We start from the raw sequence: 7,414 nt of genomic DNA, 5'->3' as shown, positions 1-7,414 counted from the left end.
GTCTGACCTACAATATTAAAAGATATCTAGTGGTTTTATACGCAAATAGCTTACTCTGAGCACATGAAATCGCCTCACCACAATTTGTGCTAGTAGTTTTCGTGTTTCTTAATCTTTAAACTCGTTGTAGGTTTTTCTAGACTATTGTCTGTGCTTTCGTTTTAATTTTGATATATTCCTAATCTTTTTGTCTAGATTTTAATACATGTATCTAAAACTCTTCATTTATTAATAAAGAAAAAATATGTTCCTCCGAATAGAAGGGAAACATCTCGTACGAAAGGATCTCTAGTTGCATGGTCAATTTTCAAATTGACAAAAAGACTACATTTTTGTATTTTAAAAGACGGAGAGTATGGAAAAAATCAGGTAGCAATACACGTGTACCAAAAATTAAAAAAAAAAAGTGCCTTCCGTATTTTTATTATTCTGATTGGAAAAACTTCACAATGTTTAACGCTTGACGACCTTATCAAACACGTATTCAAAGGAAACCATTGTTCATTGTTAAATACAAAGTTTGTTGTTTGGATAAGATTACTAATGCATTACTGTCAATCTTGTTCTTCAGGTGGGGCAATTTGTTCAATATTCTTTTAATGTTATTTATTTTTATTTACACTATGTCAAATCTTTTTTCAAAATTGATACAAATATGCATTCACTTCTTTACTTAATTAAAGTAACAGAAGATACTCAAGATTGTATATTAGATATTATGAACATACATTTTGGAACTTAGGGCTTTTGTTAAGGACCTTAGAAAGGGACAGCGTATTCAACGATATATAACTATGTACACAGTTAGATATGAAGCAATTTTACTAGATTGAGGAATCGAATGAACGAATTTCAGCTGACTATAAAACACAAATTCTACAATTCGTCTTGTACATATGAATTGATATTGCTTCTGAAATTACCTTGTTTCTAAAATGTATACTATGGCAATAAACAGCTGATTGTTTTGTTATTTTGTGTGTATGTCTATTCAGCTTGCAAGAAATCCAGCTCAAACTGGAGTTAGGTTATACTGGCAGTGACGTGCGAGATTTTGTTATATGTTGAAGGCCTTTCTGTTACTTTGAGACAAAGAGCTGTATAAAAAGCGCTGTTCCTGTGTTTTTTCTTTTTTTGTTGTGTATGTACTAATTTGATTCACGGAAAGATACCTAATATCATTTTTATCTATTACAAGAGCTTGCTATTTAAAGTTTCTCTGTATTTAAACATATTTATTCATAGTTAATTAGGAAACAAGTTATTGCAACTTATGTTCACCCCTCTACACTTTGCTGGTGCGAATCCCACTTGTAGCGGCAGTAGCCTTCTCTTTTTCGAAATCAACAAGGGTGTCTTTTATGTGCAAGATATATTGCTCTCTCTTAACACGAGTCAGTCATTTATCGTGCCATACTCGCAAATGGTGTCAAGAGCGAGCCAAAAAATTGGTCCCTGAAATTTTCTCCCCGCAGCAGGGATTGAACCAGGAACCTTTTTGTTTGTAGTCTAATGCGCTTACCACTTCCCCACGGCTCTCTTTATCTATTATAGTTTTCAAGAGCGTAAACATCACGTGTACAAATCGCAATTCAATGGTAATCCCTTTTCTAAGGAGTCGACCATTTTATTTTGTTGATCTTGCCTTGTTTGTTAATTTTTACTTTAAAATTGAAGATCACACAGTCAGTTACATATTGTATCCTTCTCGTGTACATTTTTTAACCCGGTACTGTATGAAAATTGTAGATTATTTGAATTGTTGTTTGGTGTTTACTGTAACTTTTTGCACTATTTCATGGTGGTTAGTTTTATTGGTGAAGAATACCAAAGTGTCTGGACAGAACAACCGACCTTAGAAGGAATACTGACAATCCTAGTTAATTTAGTTCGACTATTTAGAACAATAGGTCACCGAGGCCCCTGTACATTGTAGGTACATGTTATCATATTGATCGTATACAATTTAAAAAAAAGATATATATTAAAATACACTCTAATATTTTAATACTTGTTTTTCTATTAATAATACTCGAAAAGCGATCTGTGTTTTGACTCGGCTAATAAAACAGCCAAAACTGTGGTGGTGGTTAAACGTAAATACTACTAGGTAATTCTCAAAATGAAATTAATAAATTCTATTTTACTCAATCACATCCGATTTAGATAGTAAGCATTCATAACATTGGCCAGAGTCAACTTATTAAGGTCTCTGCTGAACAGCTACCCTTCCGGAGCACCTGAGATCACCCACCAGTTTTTTATGGAGTTCGTGTTGCTTAGTCTTTAGTTTTCTATGTTGTGTCTTGTGTTCTCTTATTTGACAGTTTATTTTCGATCTATGAGTTTGACTGTCATTCTTGTATCTTTCGCTCCTCTTTTATAAATATGTTTTTATTATATATCGGTTATCTAACCTACAGAACACCCGTCATTTTTTTCAGTCCCTTTAAGCAGTATCGCAGCTTATCTCCCTGTCCATTTGAATGCTTTCCAAAGTAGTTACTAATTATCTTATGTATCATCTGATTTTTCTAATAAAACAAAATACGTACTTTTGATTGTCAATTTTATACCGTTTAACTGTTTGACTTTCTACAATATACGTCCTCGTAATCCTATCTGCAAGTCTTGTTTTTGTTAAATCAAATAACTTTTCAGATAATTATCATCAAATATATATAGTTGGTGCCACTCTGATATAAAACTTTTTTTCTGTACTAAGAAATAAGAATATGAGATGTAATAACTGAAACAGTGATGAGATAATAAGAGCTATTCGTTTTCATCAAGACTACATTTTTGCTCATCCCCCCCCCCCCCCCGCCCCAGCGCTTAGAAATTGTTGGGCCTTTTATAGCTTCTGTTCGGTGAGTTGTCTTATTGGCACTCATACCACACCTTCTTATTTATATTGACCATTCCACATTATCATGTGCCTATCTCAAGTCAGGAGTATGTAGTTAAGTAATTGTTGTGAGTTCGTATTTGTCGTTCGTAAATTATTTTGTTATGAATGATGCTGTTAGTTTATCCATTGTTGTTTTAAGCAGACTATAGACTTTAGTCTTAGATGCATGATTTTTTTATTAGTTTTAGTGGCTTTAAACTAGATGGCAGTAACTGCGAGTACTCTCAGGTATGTACTTAGTGTCTTTTTGATGTTGGATGTACAAGTACCTGGCCACGTCCACTTGTATTTGTATTGTTATCCATCGAGTGAGTTAAGCCTTTTTCAACTGATTTTTATTGTTCGTTCTTATGTTGTACTGTTACTATTATTATACACCACTTTCCAAGGTTAGGTAGAGCTTGGGATCCAGCTAACATGTATAACCTCGCCACATTATGTATGTATGTGCCTGTCCAAAGTCAGGGGCCTGTTATTCAGTTGTTGTCGTTTGTTTATGTGTTACATATTTGTTTTCCGTTCATGTTTTGGTACATTAAGCTAAATACAACTATTTCTGCAAGTAAAGCTTTTTGTTTGTCTGTTGAAAAAGCTGTTTCTATATTCATTAAGATGTGTCATTATACCTTACAAAGCTGTTTCTATATTCATTAAGATGTGTCATTATACCTTACAAATAGAGATTTGTTTTGTGTTTATCAAAATAATGATTGGTTTCTGTATTGAGTAATCATGTCTAAAATTAAAGGTACTTAGACACTTCACAGTTTGTATATGATACAATTTCACCGAATATGACTCAACATACGACATAACCATGAGTTAAACGATAGTTCCGACTTAGTCAAGTTGGGCAAAAAGAGCACCTACATGTAGAGCAATCATGTTTTATAATCGAATAAGTGTCCAATGTTACTCAAAATTAAAGTTTCATGTGTGAGTTAACTTATAATTGTCTTTTCTTATTTATTTCAGCATGATTGTTATTTTATTTGTATTGACCCAGATGTGCCAGCAATGACGATTAAATTGTGAAAATCTAAAGAATCATGGACAGACGGCGAATGCCATTTGATGGCAATAGCTCATATTTTGGGTCGTTGGTTAAACTTATTGTACATTGTATGTAAGACAATACATTATAATTGTAATGTTCAAATCTGCAACATGAAGGTTAAAAGTCATTTCTAACCCTTTTTTACACACGAAATTTAAATGTTCCTTACACTTACAAACCCGGAAAGGGTATCTGTTACCTTGTGTACAAAATTTCAAACAAATATAAGGCTTGGAGCTCTCTTTTTCTTTATTTTTTTAAATTTCGTATAGTATTTTATTCTATATGATAACCGTTTATATTTTTTAGTGAATTTTCCATTTGTTTTAACCGATTAAATTTAAAAACATATTTATTAGAGAAAAAAATTATGGAACGAAAGCCGTTGCAGAACAAACAATAGCAATTGCGTGTTTTGTTCGTTTTCATTGATTGTTTAGCTATAGATTAACCATGTACAATGTAGCCTTAGGCTCATCTTACATGTATTTATAATAAAAGTTCGGACAACGCAGAGGAACAGGTGTTTTAATCATTAAAATACGCACTACTAGGTACATAAATCACGATCCCGGTTCGAAATCTGATAAAATAAACATGTACGAAATAAAAATCTAATAAAAACATACTTTTTTAAATAATCATTTGTTTATTATCAGCGCGGCATTCTTACCACATATGTCAAACAAAAACACAAGGTTACAAAAAAAAATCAAAGTTAGCTTAAAACAATAAAATTTTTATCATAAATAAGTAGAATGAAGATCGATGCAATATTCTAAAGTATACATTGAGAATTGAAGGTTAACATACATGAACTAATTATCGTTTTTGTTCAAATGATTGAAATTTAATTAATGTCAATATTTTGTTAAACCCCATCTCTCATTGTTTTTCATTCACAAACGACATATTTCTAGAAAAGGTGACTTCCAGTAAGATTATTTGTGACTGCTTGATATTCGCATTATCTTTGCACTTATCAATGTTCATGATGTGTATTCTTATTTAATTAAAAGCAAGTCAGGTTATCTTTATTGTTAAAACAAGGCACATACATAGAAGTTGTTGAAATAATGATGATGAAAAACTTTTATATACGCGTATATATATATATATATACGTAAAAAACAGAGATTAAATGATTTTGGTCTCGTGAGGCAAAATCAGCATTTAAATTGTGACATTAACATTAATTACAGGGGCGGATCCAGGATAAGCGCGGGGGGGGGTCATCTATATGTCCCCATTTTAATGTATTGATCCTCAAAAAGGGGGTTCCAATCTTGAGACCCCTTCCCCTGGATCAAAGAGTTAAGAGTGTTCGTAAGAGGTGCTATTGTATCTGGTCTTTAATGTAAAATAAAGGCGCGAGCGAACGATGTTTTCCTGCCAAAAAAAGATATATAAGCAAATGAAACCGACATTTTTTGTTAAGAAGAATTATATGTAGATAGAAGGACGTTCAGTTTAGTTAGAGCGATTATTCAGAAAGTCTTCAAGGAAAAGCGGTAAAAACGATATTTTGATTTCCGTGAATTTGGAGCAAGCGATCGAGAGAACTATAAAACTACTTGGTATGTCATAAGGAGGTGATATATGAAAGCCAATAGAACAACTATCCACATAAAACGAATTCATAAAGATGTGAGCTAGTACAGCACTACACGACATCCAGTAAGCAAAACTCATAGTATAATTGTTCATACTTTAGTCCTTTGGTATTTTTTTTTAAATTTTGTTATGCATTTACTGATTTTGTATCATGGATGCATAACCAATAACCTTTATGATCTATATTATCTATATTCTCATTCCATTTTGTGCTTCCATCCATCGTTTGTGTCTTTCTGAAGTCTTATTTGAAAGAAAAGAAATTTATAAATCATATACAGTTTTACTTTTGCTCCCAAAAAAAAAAACACCCGCTCCCTATGAATTTCTTGTGAATTAAAAACTGTTTGGAAAACATCATTGTACATTAAACTTATATTTCTAAAGCAAAGTTGAATATACGATATATTTTCATTATTCGCCTATCCAAACTCAAGAGCCTGACTGTATAATGTGTCGTTGCTTGCTGACTGTCAGAATTATCTGATTTACGTTTATGTTTGTGGTTTTTATCATATACGTCCGGTCTTTAATGTTCTCTTTTTGACTTGTTTCCAATTTGACATGTCCTGCTCTTTCGTACCTTACTGTGTTGATTGTTTTCTTTTCTTTTTTTTTTTTTTTTATCCCAGATATTAATTAGCATGATAAATAAACTAGTCAAATCAAACATCCACAATATTATTTTATTTTCTAAGTAGAATTAACAGCAGAAATTGGTAGATATTTTGAAAAGAATGATGTCCTGGAATTTCTTGAATTAGGAAATTTAAAACTTAATTAAAATATGTTTAAATTGATATTACAATAATTTATATTTAATTATACGGGGCGCCGAATGGGACTTGCACTTTTTGTAATCAAAGTCTTACCAAACTATGTGATACAGACTTGTTTTATGAGAACTTCAATTTTGTATTGACAAAATTCTTTTATGTAGACAAAATTCATTTTTGTCATGACAAAAGTCAATTTTGTCAAAAAGGTATGCAAATATAAACTTATTTGCATACAAAATTGACTTTTGTTACCTGATATGGAAATTAAAACACAAAAGTGACTTTTGTCGCCCAATTTTCAAATTTGGTAATTATATAACAAAAGTCAAGTCTGTGATACAAACATGAATTTTGTCATGACAAAAGTAACTTTTGTGCACTGAACGATAATTTTGTATGACAAAATTTAAATTTGTAACTTATACTACAAAGGAGTAGGTCCGGTAAGACCGTTATTTGGCCCCAAAATATAGCAGTTTTACAAAATTGTTAGAATGTAAACTTCTAGTTATCTATTGGAAAGAAGAATGGTTCTGCTACATAAATATGTGCTGTTTTTGACAATACAATGCACATATATCGGGTACTAGCATCATAAAGTATGCTAAATTATTGAAATCTTCACAATTTTAGTATTTTAGTTAAATTTTGGACGGTTTTCGTCTTAAATGAAAGTGGCTGCATTTGTGTTCATTCATAAAATTGAAATGTAAGTTGTATTTGATGATAATAAATAACATATATAAAGGTTGAAGATGAACACAGATGCGGCCACTTTCATTTTTGACAAAAACAATCTGAAAAGTGACATTGTTTGGCATATTTGATAGATTTTTGATATTTAGGCTTAAATCGGAGCGTTTTTAATGACAAAATCAGTTAACATCTTTTAAATAAAATAATTGAATCAAATGAAATAGACACTTATAAGTGTTTAAAAAATGTCCAAAATCTATGGTCAGATGAACCTGAAATTTGAGGCCAAAATCGGCCCTTACCGGACCTACTCCTTTTGTTTAACTGAACTCATTTTTGTTGAACAAAACTCACTTT

This window comes from Mytilus galloprovincialis, chromosome 5, assembly GCF_965363235.1.
Source record: "Mytilus galloprovincialis chromosome 5, xbMytGall1.hap1.1, whole genome shotgun sequence".
Taxonomy (NCBI): Eukaryota; Metazoa; Mollusca; class Bivalvia; order Mytilida; family Mytilidae; genus Mytilus; species Mytilus galloprovincialis.
The sequence above is the reverse complement of the archived record's forward strand: the minus strand, read 5'-3'. Positions refer to the sequence as shown.